The sequence below is a fragment of the Heliconius melpomene genome, chromosome 7, assembly GCF_056956725.1.
Source record: "Heliconius melpomene rosina isolate 202511_hmr_F chromosome 7, ASM5695672v1, whole genome shotgun sequence".
NCBI lineage: Eukaryota > Metazoa > Arthropoda > Insecta > Lepidoptera > Nymphalidae > Heliconius > Heliconius melpomene.
This window is the reverse complement of record NC_140395.1, coordinates 2001112-2022113: the sequence shown is the minus strand read 5'-3', so window position 1 is coordinate 2022113 and position 21002 is coordinate 2001112. Positions and strand designations below refer to the sequence as shown.

Here is a 21002-nt window from a genome sequence, read left to right as displayed (position 1 = left end):
TTTAGCTTCACGTTTTATCCCACAAATAAAAGGGTAGGCAGAGAAAACCTAGTGTTAAGACACTCCGGTACCATTCACTGCCCAAAATTCATTGTGAACCGAGTGAAAATCGAACTTACAACCCTCCCGTTTACAGTATATACAAATCCATAAGCACCAATTCGCAGTAAGCGATGTGTATTGCAAAGTGAACACGACATTCGTTAACGGTCCAAATGGCAAAATACTGTAGCTTATTAAATAAATACGAACATTGAGTGTACATTCGTCATTTTGTATGTACTAGAAGTAAATTTTATTTGTTTGTTAGGAAATCAGTAATATTTTTGTTTTGTTATAGTGTATTTTTATTATTGTCACGAAATTTGGGGGAAAATGAGGAACGGAGTATCATAACACTACGTTAAGACATTCCGATCCACAATTTCTACCCAGCTATATACGTGAAAAAGCGTGAAGCTGCTTAATAGTTTAAGACAATTTAAGTTTGTTAATAACTCTACGAAGTGCAATTAGTACAACCTACCGAAAAGGTTATAATTGTATTCATTTTAATAAATTCCGATGTAATGTATAAGAAGACCATTATTTGTGAACTAGGTATACACCTCTAGATAAGAATTACAAAAACGACCAATTCTACGTTATAATTACATACATAGTTACTATTAACTTAATACATACATTCTAGGCAGATATCTAAACATATATTCATTTGACAGAGTTTCAGTATAGTGCTCATTTTTTTTAGTTCAACAAGACATAAATGTACGATTAATAAATAAAATTTTCTAAATATAATTGTTATCTGAAGAGTTCGTTCGAATGAACGCTATAATCTCAGGAATTACTTTTAGTTAACCAAAAAAAAAACGTACTAAATAATCGTCATTACCGTAAATTAATACTTGCTTATAATATTACGAAAAATATATCTGAAAGTGAACCTTCGAGAACACGGAAGACTCGTCAGCGGAATGAAAACAAAGCGAGTAACGTGTATCGATTGTTGTGCACGCAGCGAATTTATTGTTACAAAGAAACGTGGCGTACGATAAACACCTACTGTAAATGATTATAATTAACAAGCAAATATATTTGCAATTGTATTTTGGTAAATGAAAAATAATATATCTAATTTAGGTTTGATTGCAATCTTCCTTGCTATGTTGTCGAGACACAGCGCGGTGTTGAGTACCGCCTCAACACGCAATGCCTTTAGATTTCATCGGAAAGTGGTTAACAGAAGATTTAATGGGGACGGAGTGTCTTAGCACTTGGTTCCCCTGTTTGCCCTACTATGTACGAGACATCGTTAAAAATAAATAATATCTAGTAAAAAAAATTCGCTTTCGCGAGTGTTTAGACTCGCTACTAAATGCTATTGAATGTGGTCGGAGCTATAATTTAAATGCGTCTTAATTCGGGCGGTTTATTAGAAAACTCTGTAGAGTTCCGCTATTTAGACCCTGGCTCCATCATCAGACCAGTTCGATGATACCATATTATTGTAATGTTGCCTAAGCTACGTATAAACGACAATGCACCTAAAAAATGACTACGTTTCATAAAGATACAATAATTAAAAGTAGATTAATTAAAAATGCATGTAAAACGAGAAACCTCCTTTCTCAGCGGTCCTCCTAACGTTCTAGTAATTGCGTGTTGAATGGCTGAACTCAACACCGCGCCTTGTCAACAGAGAAACAGAGGAAAAGAAGTAGACATTCCCCTCTTAAGGATCAAACTTGGATCATTTCCTATATTAATAATTAATATTATTAGGATTAGCAATAAGCATACCTTAGATTGAACGTCGGATAATGGGAACATATAAATAATCTATATAGGAAACTATTTCAATAATAATCTTTACTATTACGACTGAGGCGCGTAATTATGAATGAATATGAAATTTATCATTCTACTTATCTAAAATTGATAATCCGTAATAATCTATAACGTAAAAGTTTTTTTTTAAATACTAATAGTCAAATTAATAAGTTTTATAGAAGAACATCTTTTAAAGATTAAAAAGTTGGTTTTTTTTTTTAATTTTATCTGCGCAACGGAGTCAAATGGAAATGAAGTAAGAAAATATTTTTGAAATAGAACAAAAAATAGTGTACTTTCTTAAAAAAGTCATTTTACCTACAAGTCACATTTAATTTCACCAGCTAACATACAAAGGTATAATATTTCTCTATACATAAGAAAGAACGGTCAAAACGTCCCCAGCGCAAAATCCCGCAACCCTAAGCTATACGAGTATATTTAAAGTATGAAATCAGCATTACTGTATTGATCTGATTGGCTGTGTTCTAAAAGACAGATATAGTCCTTATTTTTAGGCTATTAAGGTACATTTTAAAAGTAAAAGTTACCTGCCAGCTTGGGTTACGTTGAAAATTCAATACCAAGATATGACGCAATGTTATATTATAAACAAGCCTCTCGCCCTGGTTTTTTTGCATTTTTCTCCTGAATTCTCTAATACAATCCACATAAGAGTAACATTAAAAAATAAATTACTTAGTAACCATTGATTGGTATTGGTATGGTTGTTATCATTTCCCAGCGATAAAAAAAATAGTATGGTTGGTATTATGGTTGCAGTAACCAACCCCTTATAATACCAACCATATCAACTATAATAATAATTTCCAAAAAAAAAATACATTTATACTTCAAATATGTAATTTAGGTAGTACAGCTACAGAGTAAGTGTTTCACACACGATACAAATTTTGGCGCATCTCTCGACATCCAACTTGGCATTTCACCCTGACGACTGGAGCTGCGCCAAGCACTCCTATTGGTTAAACGTTTCATTGTTCTTTGAAGTAATTTGTACTTCATATTTTATATAACCAAATATGTCGCGTTTTAGTTCGCTATTTACATGATGAAAAAAATGTAAGTCGCGGTGGTTAATTTCACTTTGTATCCTGAACATAGCAGGGTAGGTAGAGGGAACTTAGGAACTTGTTAAGATAAACCGTTCCCATTAAGACATTTGTGAGCCACATTCTTCTTCTGAGCCATCTTCTGAGCCACAACTGAGCCCGTACTTATAAATCGCTCTCAAGATCGATCTCAAACTTGAAAGCAGTTTATAAATACGAGTCCTAGAGGGAGGAGGGTGTGTAAATATATAAAAGAAATAAGTTATACAATATTTTTTCAACCTTCTTTATAAAGAGATTAACGTTATTCCAAAAAAAAGAAGTAAATATCTCACGAGATAGAGATTGCAAGATTTTTTTTTTTTTATATTAAACACGAGGCGATCAAGATAACCAGCTTGTATGTGTTAATAATATAAAATGTATGAATGGTAATAATGTAACAACAATAGCATATGTGGGAATGGTTGAAATCAAAGTAGACGACTCTTACAAATGAATGCAGTCAACAAAAAAACATTAATACCGACTTTGAGAATAAAAGTAAAGTTTTTATAATTACGGGTATTCAAATTCATATCTGTGGACCTGGGTTCTCCTCTCTGTGATTGATTATTTCCATTTTTTTTGTCACGTCCCCATTATAATAGACAAAACGCGGCGTTGAATTCCGCCACGCAACACGCAATATCTCGAAAATGTAGTAGAGATTTTCTGCCAACCCTGCTATGCGAGAAAAAGCATGAAACCACATTTTTTATTTAAATTCACGTAATTAACTCTAAATTGTAACTTTCAGTAGGTAACTACATGTTAAAAATGCTGGCGTTTCCTTCGCAACATCACTTGGCACGATTTCGCTGATTTGGGAGTTTTAAGCGCCATTGTTTTAATTCTACATTAGAATGTAACAATTAATTAATTTCACTCTGTCTGTCTGTGATTTTAGAATAACGATTTTAAAATTTTATTAGTATAAAAAAATATATATTTTTTTTTTCGACTCTTTTGGCCATTCTACAACCATAGTCACTCACATAATGTCTTAAAAATTACGCAAAAAGTGGAGAACGGAGTGTCCTAAATCTTAATACCCCTCTATCTATCTTGCTATAAAAATATAACTTCACGCTGTATCCCGCATATAAAATGTAAAAACATATTATAAACTTATTATAACAGTCGTTCTAGTCGGCCAGATACCTGACGCGAAGTCGCATTCATTTACAATACATAAATCTTGTGTGAATATAGCAATAACTCTCGGCCGCCTTATTAATGGCAGAGACACTGTTCCTACCCGTTACTGGTCTAGAAGGGCTTCATAATATTTTATGTTATTTTAAATCAAGCAATATATATAGATAGGTTTATAATAACTGTTTTATGTTACATAATATATGATCTGCAAATAAATTTCTCGGGAACTAAAAGATATGAAGCTTAATTGTCAAAGTTTCATTAAAATCGGTTCAATAGTTTTTGAGATATGGTGACCATGCATTTCTCGAAAAGACATACAAATATACTTTAATACATATAGAAGATATTTATTTGATGTCGGTTTAATTTTAAAGTTTCTTTTTACATCTTCCAAAAGTCGTCGCCCGCAAATTTGTGTGCCTAATATAGAAAATCCCATATTTTAATGTCGAAAGATACTCTCTTAATGCCTCCCTAACCTACCTGCATGCCATATTTTAGATATATGTATCTGCAAAGTAGGTTAAACTTTCACAATATATTATATAGCATTTCTAATTCAACCCTACACAAGAAAAACCCTATAAACCGCAATAACATTAGAAAATTTTTAAACATTTATGTTCTTAAAAATAATGCAGTGTTAGTTATCCTGAGAAGCGAAACGAGGACAAATATAGGTCGCGAGCTGAATGTTGCTTTGTACTATTCATTTGAGATGTAGGCATGGCAGTAGCTATGTAACAGTAATCTGTTGATACATATAAATTAAATTGAAAAGTCTGTCTGTTTAACTAAATCATATAAGTATTAATTACAAGGTTACGTTATATGCATATAAAGTATATTTTTGTGTTAAAAAACAGAGTGACTGGCAACGAAGAGCCCAAGATCGGGATGAGTGTGCATTGTGGGCATTTAAAAAATATTTAAAATAATGTATAACCTTACTAAAGAATAGTCTGGTAAATATAATAAATTTTCTCAATTCCAAGCAGGAAATAGTTCACGAGATAAGCGCGTTCAACCAAACAAACTCTTCAGTTATAACATTAATGTGTACGTAAAGGTAACGTTAAAAGAATGTCATACAACATACACACACACTCACACTCACAAGACAATCCTATAGTACATACACTCGCATATATTTGAGAGCAACAAGGGCCATTATGTTCTGACGTAAACGGTTTTCTCTCGTCGACTGTTTTGTACATCATTTCCTGTACGGAGGTAAATAAGGCCGCATGAAGAATCTGTACGGCTATTATAAACTATTTTACATTTATATTGAACTGGCTGTGAGCTCTGGCTTTACTTAAATATACTAATATAGGTATATAATAAAACTGGGTTTCCAGGTATCCTCTGCTTACCCTGCTAAGTGCGAGATACAGCTTCACGTTTAAAAAAACATATAATTTACAACTTAAAACATATTATACAGTAAGAGCTTACTAAGCCCCTTTACATATAAAGTTTTAACCTTTTGATCTTTAAGCGTAAGTCTTTTAGCGGAAGTGCCTAAGTTTCTTCTAATAGCCACTAACACAATTTGTCGCTCTACTTCCTGTAACTTAAATGAATAAATACCATTTTTTATTTATGATTCTATAGAACTATTTAGTTCTTTTTGTACCAAATGCAAAAACTATATCAGTTTACGTTATTTACAATTATGAAATATAAAAATAAACTATATCCAAAACTGTATACGAAAAATAATAATTAACCAATAAAATAATATCGAAAGTTTTCAAATTCTTGACTTTTTCCACATTTTTATAGACAAGTGGTGGAAAAAAGCACCTATTTTAAAACATAAGCATCCCCCCTCGAGTGGGATTGAATCCACAATAACAGCAGTAGTCAGACATTGCTGCTATTATACCACGATGGCATATTAAATGAGGACCAAAACAAAAAAAACACAACATAAATCTTTCAAAAGTGTACCAAAACGGTCGCATGAGTCATCATCACCTTTACGAGTAAGTAGGAATCTCGGATTTTAGGGTTCTATACCACAAAACAAAAAAAGAGAACTCTTATAGGATAATTATTAGAGTTTTATTTTTTCACAATATTGGACCATTTCAAACTTATATTTACAGCTTATTTAAGTTTATCAACTTTTATAAGTTGTGTATTGACCTTCAAGAAATTGTTACGGAACCCTCATTGAACGAGTTCGACTCGCACTTAACCGTCTTTTTTTCTTAAGTGCAGGGAGCATTTTTTGCAAGTTTAATCTGTCTTCTGTACCGTGACGATTGGATTTATGCTTTATTTGCGATAACGATACATCAACCGTGTACCCCGAATATATTATATGTAAACCGGTTATTTTTACTGACACCTTAAAAGGAATCTGTTTAAAGTACTTGTATACTTCTTATATAGATATATGTATTTTGATCGTCAAACTATTGAATAAATATATTTATTTGGTATCTTTATTAGGAAAAGTTATCGAAAGTACAGTGTACAGTAATAATCTAAGTAATTTAGGCAAACAGAGGCAACTGAGTGATATAATTTATAACGAGATAACGTGAATAGAACACGCAACTCTTGACCTGATGCCAAATACACAATATTAAACAGTATTTACCTAACACGAAAAAAAAATCCAAAAAGCAAAAACCCTATAACCCTCTCAAAGCACAGCAAAAATGGAGTAAAAGTAGAACGAGCATAAAAATTATCTTTTTCAAAAAAGCTACTTAAAAAGTCCGCTTAGACACCAAGAGATTTGAACAAAAAAGAGTGCCCCGCCCTGGATGGGTGGCTTCAGGCATGACCTACATTTGCATTTTAATACTAGCACCAGTGTGTGATATGTGACTCGAGAGTCGACTAACATTTACAAGACAGTGTACGTTTTTTTTGTGTATAGTTGAAACTAAAAAGTCTTTGTAAAATCATCTGTAAGACAGAACGTTAGGCTTTTGGTAACAATATGGATGGGATTTTTAGATAACTTAACATTTAATCGACCATCGATTATGAGTAGTGCCTGTAATATGTGATATATATTTTTTAGATTCAAGCTGTATTCCGCACTTAGGATAGGAAGAGAGAACGTTGTGGTTAGACACTCCTTCCCCCAAGTATTCTTTATTTTTCGAGATATTACGTGTCGGAGTATTACGTATTTTATCGGCTTAACAAATCAAAATAAAATAAAGATTAATTTAATTCATTTTCATCGTGAAAGTAAATGAAGTTTAAAGTGATATTGCAATTAATATTCAGCTACTTGTTTAATGCATACAAATGCGAATATATGGCAACGAGACAAAGAGCGGCGTTGCAATTCCTCAAGAATTCGGCGGAAATAGGGGAACGGAAGTATCCCAATGGAGAACGGAGTTTCTTTACACTAGGTTCCCTCTGCCTACCTGCCATGTGCAGTTTACAGTGTAAAGCGTAAAAAAGAATAATTTAAAGCAATGAAAGACCTTAAGGCATTCTTCAAGAATTCTGTATCTTAATAATACCAAACTAACCTTTACGTAAGCCGCCGTAATGTGCATAAGAATTTAAGTCTTTCGCCTCATTTAAGTTTCAGATAGAGCTATAACACTAAAATTTATTTAATTCTCGCCCTTATTTTGTGATTGAAAAGCTAACATCAAACATCAAAGGTTTAAAAGTCAAAACCGTTTAAAAACGACCATTTCTCCAAGTCGAGGTATTCATTGTAAAAACTAATTTAGCGACTTCGACGAACACGTAGCAAAAATTTTCGAAATGTCACTATTGAATATTAGTTTCTTTGGAGACCTTATGGCACGGTACATAAGGACGAGAGTAGTGTGTTCGATTCCGACCGACGCAATACGTCGCCATTGCTACATTCCGCACTTTACGATACGAGTTAAAAGAGCAAATACAAAAAGTTTCCGACTCCGCTTTGACTTGAGCTTAGATATAATGAAATGGGTCTCTTATAAAAAAATATTTTATTTAATATATACTCGGTATAAGTGAACGCATCAATTATTACTCGGCCTTTAAAAGGATACTTGTGTTTTTATTAAAGTAATATGTCAACATTTAATGGTAATAATAATATAAAAAAAGTACTTGTTTCTCTTAATTGGACATAGCAAGCAAAGTGATGCCACAAGTGAATGTATGTTCATAATATTATTATTATATATAATTTTAAATAATAAATACAAATTACGAGTACAACATAAGAGGCGTAAAATATCGTCGAACTATCATTTAAGAAATCCACTGACCAGTTAAATATTTCTACAATAATCTTATTAGTTTCATGATTTTCCCTGTCTAGGCCCGGAATCTTTCAATGCGGAGACGAGACGGGCGGAGAGATGTTTTTTAACAACCAATAGTATCGTTATTCGGACATTTCGTCTCCAATGGAGGTCGTTAAATTTATTTTGTAAGTCTCCGCTTTGACTGAATCCTGACCTTATTGCAGTTTAAGCGGAGGGAACCCAGTTAATCAGTTAGTTAGGAACCCAATCCTTTCTAATTTTGGTAATTTTTTCGATACACTGTGTCGAGTGGCCGAACTCAATGTCGTACTATGCCTTCCCAGAACGGCGTAATGACAGTAATTTATTCCTTCAAGTGGAAGCCATACTGATAACCATTGCGTTTACATCAAACACAATCAAACTGCACCACGGACTCCTACAAACAATGGTACTCAGTTCAATTCTCATAAAAGGGTAGATCGAGTAAGTTTTAGCTTTTAAGCTTAGCTTTGGACTTTGAAATTTCGTCATAATCCCTTTAATAGTTGGTGGACAAGATTTTAAATGGAAGCACTTTGTTTTGTATGGAGATGAATTTCAAACAAGCTGCAGGTAGCTGCTGGTAAAAGGCTACAGGATACTTACTGAAAATGTACTGTACTCATCAACTCACATTATTTGATGTAATTCGTTTGTATTTTGTCAAAGGAAATTTAATGTTACTTTGATAAAATTAATTAATGTTTTTAATTTTTTTGTTTGATAAAATGGTTTTAAATACAAAATGTACGGAGAGTAAAAGAGCGAGGCGTTGAGTTCGAATTCGACAGAAAGCGAGGAACGGAAGTTTCTTAGCACTAGGTTCCCAAAATCCCTCTATCTACTCTCCTGTATGCGGGATACAGCGTGCAGTTTATTTAATGTAACATATAATTGTATATAATATAATTTAATGTCTGAACAAATCTAATGCAAGTCTAGCATTAGGAGCGATGCACAATCGGCCCTCTTACGTGCAACTGGGACAAGGCTGAGTGATTTCCATCGGTGCGGTGCCGTATTGTAATTTGCTTAAGCTATTATTATAATTTTTGATTAATCATATATTTTATATTGTATTTGTAAATGGAATTTGTTAGCATGTAGCGGCACAGCGTGTGGCGGCTAACGCGAAGGTTGTGGGTTCTATTTTCACTCGGGGGGTAAAAGACGAGCGAGAATTTGGGTTCTGCTACTCAATACGCAAAATTGGCCGGTGTGTAGCTGTTTCGTATTGTTTTGTCAGTGGGAACCGAATCCATAACCGTTGGCTTTGAATTTCGCTAAACAATTTATTATTTCTATATAAATCTGATCTTCAACACTATATTTGTACATGAACGTTCAATTACGACTATAAATAAAGTAACAGCAATAAATCGATTCGGATAAAAGTGGGGTGCAAATCGATCCTCCTTTACGGCTAGAGTGTCATAGATTATCTATATTTAGAATAGTTCAATATGGCGGCTTTCAATATGATGAAATAAGAGTATTTCAATTGTATTTGGAATAATATCATCTGGTTTGCGTAGGTATATTTTTAAATAATAACTAAGATTAATTGTTGATTGATTGATAATACAAAACTTCCCTTTTTTTACTTTTAATTCCCTTATTTACTTAAATTCTAAGTGTAGTATTGTACTTCTAATTTAAAAGTTTAAAATGAATAGTAATACAGTTGTGTATCAAACCAGAATGTTTATTAATAAGCTAATAAAAAAATCGTTTTATCATTTACATAAAAAAATCGAGTTGACTATATCGATAATCGATCATTATATGTAAATATGTAATTTATTTAATAATGCTACTTTATTCCTAGCATTATTTTACAAAGTAAACGTATCGCGTGAGAAGCAACTAATATTCGTTACGATGTTTATGTAATATAGTTACATAAAACATCCATTTATTAAGTATTGTCTATTCTTAGACAATTTTTAATTATATTACTGTTATTGTTTTATTACTTTAGAGATAGAGGCCATAAGCAACTAGTTTACGTTGATAGCGTGATATTTATATAAAAATAAAATAATATTTATATAAATATAAAATTTTAAATAAAATAAAATTTATTATAAAAATTATATTATTATTTAAAAAATAAAGATATAGGTCTCTATAAACACACAATAACCAAATAATAAACATCAAAATATAAGACCTTTTCACTTACATCCTTAGCTATCCAAAAATAAAAAAATAAAAGAAATGTCAATTATCTGCCATAAGCATAACGAATGAATCAGCGTTTGCGATGCAACCCGCATAAATTAAAGACAGCATCACATCATAACACACAAGGTATATACGAAGCGACTTTCCACTCAGCGGGGTTATAGCACCTCAGAAAGTAGTAAAAAACACAGAGTCGCCGGCAAAGCGACAGATTCGAGATGATCGCAGAATTGAAGCGAACTGCTGTTAATGTTTGTACTATTTTATTCGCCGGGTAATAACTATAGGCTTAAGGCCGTTCACAAGGCGCGGTCGAATGCAATGGGTAATCCGCCATGATGCTACAATAAACTGTTTTTAGGATTAAATAAATATAATATGTAAAGCTAGATACATAATTAATCTAGTGTTAAGACACTCCGTCCTTCGCTTCCCGTTTAATTTAGAAATATTAAGTTGAATGGCAGAACTTATTGTAAATATTATATGTTATCTTTTATGTAATTGTTAATAATAAATACATGAATGAAAGATAATTTCATTGACCTTGTTCCGACCACATCACAGCCGCCTACACTCCTATTGTTTACTTAACGCTTTATTTTGTCATACAATAAACGTAGCTTGTTTCATATTAAATTTCTTAATAAATAAACTATATTTTAACACAAACATATTAAAATACAACCAAACTAATCATATAATAAAAAGCATAATAGCAATTTGCAGAGTTAAAATAGCGGCAAATCAATTAAATATCTACATCAGAACAAATAACCTCGAAAATAACATTTAATAAAACGAAAAAATAATAAAAAAATACATACCAAAATAAACAATCAGCAGTGTTCAACTAATACAAGAGTGACATAACCTTTTATAAATGCAAAATGCACTTACAAATCACAATCAACACCTGGCATTCTATTAATAGTTAGTTTAACAAACAGTTTATAGCGAAAATAACTGAGACACACAGTTTACACACGATTTGGGTTAAAAGTAGAGTTTTTATCATTCATTTCGTTTAACCGTTAGGAGACAAGCAATAACTTAGCTTTGGTAACGTCAAATGCGAATTAAGAGCGGCGATGGCCGCTAGCCACTAAAATTATTGATTTAGCTGCGTTACAAAACAACAAAAGACATAAAACGGGTCGGTTGCACACCCCCGCGCGGACTGAATCGATCAGAATGATAATTGTCGCGCACAAAGACTGGCTCACCTTTAGGACGTTACTTGGACACTGTCACACTGAAACACTACACTGTTAGTTCAAATAACACAAACACTAAATACGCGTAGTGATTTATAATAAATAAATGGTTAATTAGTTATATTTGTTGTAGTTTAATGTGGGAGACGCGAGCGATACGGCGACCGCTGGCAAGATGGCTCCGTGTGCCGCGCGCCCCCCCGCGCCGCGTACGTGCAATGAAAGATAGGTGGCCGGCACCCGCGCGGCGATAGCTCGCGACGAGTCCGGGGATATCGTGCGGGGTTTTATGTTGTGAGATCTGGTTTGAGATTTATGTATGTCTGTATATTGGTTATGGTGATTTTATATAATGAAAGGTCTAAGGTCTATTTATTGGACATAAATTTAAAAAAATAAAGTAACAGAAATATTATTAATCGACGTGAATTGTTCTTATAAAAGAGATTCCGTTCAGATCAATCAATCTAGAAAAATTGTTTGAAATATATTAATTATTTGTATTGAGTATTTAAAATTATTATTTAAAGTATTTTGAAATATCATCATTATATTGTAATTGATTGACGTTATTTAATAATTGTAATTGTATAATAAAAAAAAAATAATTACAATTCATTAGTTAACAACCAACAATTACCACAACCAATTAACAAACAACAAACATCAACTCAACAACGCAAATCAAAAACTTCGATATCTCAAGACGCATCCCACGACCAAACATCACACACCCCCGTTTCCCTTCACACCGTCTACCCCGCGCGTCCTGCCTCTTATATACTGCTCTCTTTACAACAAAAAAAAACACCAATTTCCCAAATTCCCGAGCGGACCGACTCTCTCGCTCGAACCTAAGATGGCCGACCGCTTCCATTTTGATCGCGGTGTCCCCCGATTCAAAACCTAGCGGCCGCTCCGTATATCTAATACAAATAACTTTACGAACATAAGGCACACAAGTTTAGGTTAAAATTTCCCGTTCTCTACAACGGTGGCAACGTAGCGGCCATTATATCAACTGTGTAAACGCTATCGATTGAAATGTGAATGTGAAAGAAAGTAAGTAACGACAAACGGCCGGTTAAAATATCGTTTCGTCTCTTTCGCCGTTTGTACCTGCGACGGTTGACGGTAACGAGTGCGGACTGTAGTCTGTCTCTGTGAAGTAGAGATCGCTCCTCGCTAGTCGCTAGTAATGTTTCTCTAGATATTGATGTGATTATAACCTGCCTCGCTGCGGGTTTTTGAGGACACAATGCGAATGGTTTGTTGCTAACTTCAGGTATAATGTTCTAAACTTGGATATAGCAACGTTAGTTTATAAGGCTTCGGATTAGGATGAATGATACAGAATCTTTGCTATGTTAATTGTGTTATTTATTTAAATTTTTTTGTTCCACGCTGTGTCCCGAATATAGCAGGTTAGGCAGAGGAAACGTAGTGTTAAGACACTGCGTCCCCCACTTTCTGCCGAATTCTGGAGGCATTGCGTTTTGAATGGCAGAACTTTTTAACTTTTGAACGCGCTTTGCCTCGACACCAGAGCGAAGAATTGGAAATATAAACGTAAATAAATATTTCACTTCCTCAAGTGGGGATCGAACCCACAACCGTCGCGTTACAGTCACACCCTTGTGCCACTGCACGACGACGGCCTCCGCAAAATTATTTTTATATTATTTTATTTAAGCAAAATATGAAAATAACATCCAAATTCATGCTCTACGAATTTTTTGCTCTATGCATTCCACAAAGTTTGTTTAATCTGTATATAGGTATTCTATACAATCAAGCAAATAATTAAAAGGTTACCGGCAATTGTGTTTGCAATAACATACTTCCAATTTCATAATTAAATATATTAGATTAGAAGATTTAAAATATATTACTTGCCTAGATTTTAATTTAAATATATCAAATTAGATAAATTTTGGCAATTTAAACATAAAAAAATCTAATTATAAATAAACAAGTGTTGGAGTATAAAAAATTTATTGCCACTGATTTCGTGAAACACGAATATGCAGTAGAGGAACGAGTTTTCATTAAAATTTAATTATATGTTAGTTATTGATTACAATAATGAAGTTTATATGAAAAGAAACGAGAATGTACATTTTTTTCTTTAATTATAATAAACGAATAGTAAGGCATAACACAATGAGGTCTTAAGTATTTTTATTAATAAAGCAATTTAAAAAATATATCACACATACACACAGCACCAACACCTGTTTATTTATAAAAAGAAAATAACTTTTTAGGTACGGTTGTATAAGCAATAGGCAAAAAATATCTCCTCAATAAAATTTAATATTTAAACTTCTGAAAAAAATATAGATTAAAAAATTAGCTATGTATGACATGGCATCTCCTTGTCTTAAGTGTGTTTTTGTGTGAAAAAAAATCCAAAGCCAAACATCATAAATTAACTTCTACATAAATATGAAACAGTCCAATGGTGTTGATCGCACAAGATCGCGAGCATTTTAGCAAGTATAAGAGAAAAAAAATAATTTATTATTATTTCCTTTTATAGGCAGGTGATAAAAATACCGACACGTAGTGGGTACGGGTTGAAAATTCATATAGAAGCAATTAATTAAATGTCAGTACGAGCTCTCCGCATATCCAGTTTAGCGGCATTTTCACTATTGGGAATAATTGCGCATATTTTATGTGAGAAACGTATGTGGAACACAGCGATGGTACAGTGGATCAATTAGTATCTATGAAATGATGGTTACGGGTTCGAAGATTTAAAAAATGTTATTAAAATAAAAAACTAAAATATGTATATTATTCAAAATAACCTTTTTTCTTTTTTAGCTTCATAGAGTAACAATAAGCAACGTTAAATAAAATGTTTTTTTTAATTAAGTAGATTTTAGTAATACTTAAATAAATTATAGAACATAATTATTATATACACACAATATATCATAAAAGCATGTCGACGGAACTTTAATTTCTTTATATGAAACTAGCGGACTCGGACGCGACTACGCCTGCTTGAAATCTATACTAATATAATAAAGCGGAAGAGTTTGTTTGTTTGTTTGTTTGTTTGCACGCTAAGATCTCTGGATCTACTGGTCCGATTTACTTAGTTTTTGTTTTGTATGAAAGCTGCATTCTTCAGAAGTGCTATAGGCTATATAACATTACATTACACATATATACTAATAAATTAAAATACTTTCTAATGTGACATGCAATTTATTCTGCCATGTTAATAACAATCGTCGTCGCTACGCGACCGCGTTCGTTACCGCGTCATTTTGATATTCATCCTTATGAAAATAAATATAATAGCCACTTTTAGCATTTCATCTAGAATGAAATTATATTTCTATATAAATTATATTCTTATATTAGTGGACCCGGACGCGGCTATCATGGCACAATTTTTCATTAGTGAAACAAATAGGAACGCCAAAGGACAATATTAATTAACCAAAACAAACTAATCAAAAGAATAACAAGAAATAGTCTTTCACTGCAGTTTCACATCAGTTCAGAGGATGCCCTGACAGCACAAAGCCATGGGCTACGCCACCTGGACGCTGTGGCACATCGCATATCACGGAAACCATTAATAAAGACCCCCATTTTCTATGCGATACAAGGAAGCTGTAGATCATGTCGGTTTAGACGAGTGCGATGACCTGGGATGGCGAAGTTTTTCAATTGCAAGGTATCTAGTGGATTTGTAAGAAGGATTTTTATGTATGTTGAAACCATCGTGGTGCAGTGGTTGTGGGTTACAATCGGTGGTATGTTAGCAGCGCAGTGGGTACCGGTACTAAAAAAACTTGCTAAAATTCAATTCTCAATTTTTTTATTAAATTTACAGTTTGAAACACATTAATCAACAATATTTTATGATAAATTAACAACAAACACTAAATTAACACCAAAAAATATAAGTCTTTTCACGCTATATAGCACGTAGCAGGACATGTAGAAGGAATTTAGTGTTAAGACACTCCAGTTTCCAAAATTCTGCCGAATTTTTCGAGGCATTGCGTCTTGAGTGGCGGAACTCTTCACCTCGACACCAGAGCGAAGAAATGGAAATATACATTTAAATAAACATTTCCTCGAGTAGGGATCGAACCCAAAACCGTCGCGTTACAGTCCCCTGCGTTACGGCAGCCTTAAATATATTCAAAGACTTAAAAAACCGTAACCTAACCGCAGTAATATCTATATACTAGGAAATAGTGTTAAATATTAGTCCAACAGAGACGGCGGCGTCGGTCCGACCTGCAATCAATACGACATGGCGGAGGTACTAAAATATACATACTCGTACGTATGTGGTTGTGGTGTTAACTGTACTTTGACAAGTGGTAGGCAAACTTGATACACTTTGGATAATTTAATTTGTGAAATTGTTTAGTATTGAGGACTTGGATATGTAGAGTTGGTGTTGTTCTGACTGTCAATGTGACGGTTGTGGATTCGATTCCCACTCGCGGGGATTAATTATTTTTAGTTCCTCGTTCTGGTAACAAGACAAAGCCTGGCCTTGAGTTGAGAGGCATTTGAGAGGCATTGAGAGGCAATGTCACAAAACATGTCTACGGAACATGGCGAAAGGAGGAGTGTCTTAACAATAGGTTTCCTCTGCCTACCTTGCCACGTAGGCGGGATTCAGCGTGAAATATAAAAACTTTCCATATTAATAGGTATTTTAAGGCTAAATTATTTTATTAATGTGCCAGTTCACATTAATAAAGTGTTTATACACTAGGTTTCCCGGTTCCCTCTGCTTAGTCTACTAAGAACGGGATATAGCGTGAAGGTATAAAAAATAGACTATTTTACACCATTTAATTAGAAAGCGATGGTGTTTCTGTTGTTAAGACTTTAGAAGCAAAACGTTTATTTCGCGTCAAAGGCTCGGTCAAGCAATCAATATGACAGCGTACCATTTAAAAACATAAAGTGTACGTAATTTGCTTCTAACAGCGGCTTCGTGTGCGTTTCACGTCTTATCCCGCTTATAGCAGGGTAGCCATTAAGCACATAATGTTTAGACACTCCGTTCCCCGTTTTCCACCTACATTTGAGACATTAAGTGGCGTAACTCAACAGATTGGACCATTTCATAGATAAAACGTCGCTATTTGCGTTATTAAGAGAGGCACAGCGTCCATCGTCAAAGGCCCGGTCAGCCCAATCAATATGACGACGTAGCACTTATAAATATAGACTGTACGTTGTACGTAACTTGTCTCTTCTATACTGTATGTACTTTATAGGGAGTGTGTATTGGGTTAGGGTTGTTGCTTGTCGTTTTCGGGTTATTTTTGGTGCTTATGTCACGTTGCTTTTATAATCTACTGACTGACAGACAACGGACAGAGGAAACTACTGCTACTACTGCGTGTACTGTAGTAATTTGTTATGTAGGTTCCTTGGGGTACATGTCAAGGGGGGACGAGAGAGATTCTTTCATAATTTCGATGGGAACCCGTGAAAGCGGAATTTTATGTTTGAGGTCGTATAGCCCACGTAAAGGACGTTGCCTGCGGCCACTCGTATGGTCCTATATTATGTGATATTTATCTTTTTTTTTTTCAAATTGATAGAATAGAAGAGATTCTATTTCTGTTTTTTTTTAAACTTACAACAAATTTTATTCTATACTTAAACATTTTAAATTGCATTTTTTAAAATTATTATGTTGATGTTTACAAAAAAGAAAATTAAATTTAGTAGAATTATAAATACGTATTGTAGGCAAAAGAACTTATGTATATTTTAAAAAATATATAGATAATATGTACATGTAGTTTTATTATTAGAATAAACTAATCAAAGATTTTACTTTTTAAAGTTTACTTTTGAAAGTTTTTCATTTAACAACAAGTGTCACACTAACCAGCCAGCCCTGGAAACAGTATGCAGAGGTGAAACATTCGTCCATAAATATTGATTTTATGTGGGGCGGCGGCGGCAGGGGGGGGGGAGGCGCGATTGATTCATGTTACCTATTCGTTTAATATTAATTAAGATGTTTTTAATGGTGGTTAACTGGTGGTTTGTTTTTTTGGATGCAAAATAAAATAGTACCTAGTTCTAAATATGTTTGTTTAGTTCTCAATTATGAGCACATTATTTGGTGAAGGTCTTAATTGTGTAAATGAGTTATTTCTAACTTAGAATAATTTAACCTGACAAATTTGCCTTTCGACACTCACACTTTTTAAAATATGTAAAAGTATTTATAATTGATGCGTCTTTACATATATGATTTTGAATTATATTATTTGTTTTATATTTAGCATTATTTTATATATTTGAAATTTATTTAATTTATATCTTTGATTTAAATTTGATGTTATAAATGTTAATCTAGAAACAAGTAACGTTCAGTTCTAAGCATATAGTTTATTATTAACGTACTTATATAACATCAACAATAAAAAACAAATAAAAAAAATAAACTATACAAAAACTTCATCATATCCAACCCTATAAAAAAGGTAGGCCCGGGCCGTCTGAGCTAAGATGCTAGAAAGGGACAGAACTATACGCCCCCATAGGATAGAGCGAGACAACCACACAACATTCAGTCCCACAAACCCTTAAGTTCGATACATTTCATTTCTCCGATTTCGGCATTCAATGATTCTGTAAATTGATTTGTCTTTGTGAAACTACTTACGATTTGGGATTCAAATATTATATATAATGTAGATATATAATGCTTAAATTATGTAAATTATTACACAAAAATATAATAAAAGGAATGAATTTGACAGTACACGTGCAGTGCGTTGTGGTAAGACAAAATGCGGTGTTGTGCACCGCCAGTCAACAAGCAATGTCTCTCTCTAGATTGACTTCAGAAGATATTTGAAAATCCTATAAGAAAATAAGTACTATATTTTTATGGGAGTCGCCCGATAGCGCCCATCACGCATAGCCGGTTAGGCAAAGGGAACCTGTTAAGACATTCTGTTTCCATTAAGGCACTTTTCGCGGAATTTTCGAAGCATTGCATATTTAGCGCGCTTTGTCTCGTTACCAGAGCGATAAAATGACAAATATTTCATTTCCCCCGAGTGGAGATCGAACCCACAACCGCCGTGTACAGCCGCACGCTTATGCCCCTACGCCACGTGGCCTTCATAATTATAATTAAATAGTCGCAGTCGTTTGTATGTAAGTACATTACAAATGTATGTATTACTTTATTATAATTATTATAATTAAAATTATGAAGTTAAAGAGTTTGCACAGCGCTAGCGCGTTCTCAGGAATTACTGATAGAAGGAAAAAATATTTTTGTGTTGGATAGCCATTTGAATTAATGATACTAATTTATGTTCATAAATATATACTTATGACAAAATCAAATATAAATAACAATTTTTTTTAAATGAGGTTTTATTATTTTCTAACATTCAACTATGAGGATTCTTTTAGATAATTATGAACCATTTTCTCGCATATAGGAAAGCAAAGAAAAAATAGTGTTACGACACTTCGCACCCCACATTCCACACATTTTTTAGATGTAATTCAGGGTAATCAATTATAACCTTTATAAATACATAAATAAAATTGCAAAAACTAAGCAAATATAAAAAAGACCGACAGCTACCAATAATTTTATCTATTATAAAAACCGATACTAAGATTACAATTAGCAAAACTAGAACTCAAAACTAGTAATAACTAGCACTAACCTCATATATCAAGTTCGACGTGTTTCCACCACGAAAATACGTGTAAAAACATAGAAAAAAACACTTATTAACTATATTATATAGTAATATCTTGAGAACTATTGTAATGTAAACAAAATGATTATCTTAAATCATTTTAGCACGGACACTGGCACGAGTGGGTGAGAAATGGGTGAAATGGGGAGAGTGGTGACATCTGTTGAGGGATTATTGCATTTGGTGGTCTTTTGCTTGGAAACTATAGGAAAATGATGGTTCATAATGCTTTAGCTATTTACCACTAGATGGCGTTGTTCTACATTTAATATTTATGCTAATAGTTTTAAATACTTAATTTACTTTCTTTTTTTTAATATGCTCTTATTTATTTATATTAATGATTGGTTTTATTAAAATTTATAATAGAATTTTTACTAATAACATTATACGTTCCACAGTTTTAACTATTAACATGTAGATGGCGGTATGCACAAGGAGTGATTGGTCTACCATTCGTAAAAAATATTTCCATTGCACTACTACTATGTAGAAATGCAGCGTAGAGTTTCGCCACTCAGATGTGTGGGCGTGGATTCTCGCTGCCTAGCGCTAAGCGTGAAGATAATAAATATACATTACGCATCAAAATATAAGTTTTTCGTTAATGGCTACAAAAACGCAATATAATATTATTATAAATATAGTTGTGTCATTAATATGGAGCAACAATGACATAATTGCACTTTTTTAAAAAGCGTTGAATATGTCAATTGCAAACTTTGATTCCGACTTCTGCATTATTTAAAAAAGTTAAAATTGTCAAATATGTCATTGTTGCACCAAATGTGGGATATAAAGAATAAGGTAAATGTTAATGTTGAAGACGGATTTATAAAAATAAAGTAGAAAGTATAATTTTATTTAATTTTAAAGAAAATTACTAGTAATATAATTACGATTTTATATAGATATAAATGTAAAAATAATTGTTTAAAGTATATAATAATTTTTAAAAAACTTAGTGGTATAAAGTCTCCGATTCCGTCTCTCCGTTCTCCGTTTTCCGTCCGAATAAATGGAAATACATTTTGATTTTTAAGTGGCGGAAAATTTTGTCTTACTAGAGAGAATAATTATAAAATATTTGTGCTACATTACTTAATACTACAAAATTAATAACATGAAGCCATGAATTCAAATCCAACTTCCTTGAATATTTTTATGTGAAATCTTCATATTAGCCATATTAACTACAATATTAAACAGAGTGACTTAACACTAATCTATATATATAAAAGGACTTGTCCTCACTGACTGAGGTAAGACGCACGCACAGCCGTAACCGCTGTGCGTAGAAGCGTGAAATTTGGACAGATGTTTACTTTCGTAATCTGGACATCCACTAAGAAGGGATTTTGAAAAATTTTAATCCTAAAGGGGTGAAATAGCGGTTAAAAGTTTCTATGGAAAAAAAATTAAATCGGCACCAATTTTTATAAAATTTGAAATTCAGGCTTTTAAAAGTAT

The 21002-nt window shown here is 33.0% G+C and overlaps 1 protein-coding gene across 11 annotated transcripts in view; it reads right to left on the bottom strand.

Moving 5' to 3' along the window:
- tou (bromodomain adjacent to zinc finger domain 2B toutatis) overlaps window positions 1-11940 on the bottom strand; it is a 64494-nt gene extending 52554 nt beyond the window's left edge. For 6 of the 11 annotated variants that reach the window (XM_085188271.1, XM_085188273.1, XM_085188276.1 and 3 more), the window contains exon 1: window positions 11471-11940. The gene's annotated coding sequence lies outside the window, so the exon portion shown is untranslated. The remainder of the gene's footprint in view (window positions 1-11470) is intronic. The other 5 variants (XM_085188278.1, XM_085188279.1, XM_085188280.1 and 2 more) reach the window with 1 other exon arrangement.
- Window positions 11941-21002: the final 9062 nt, after the last annotated feature.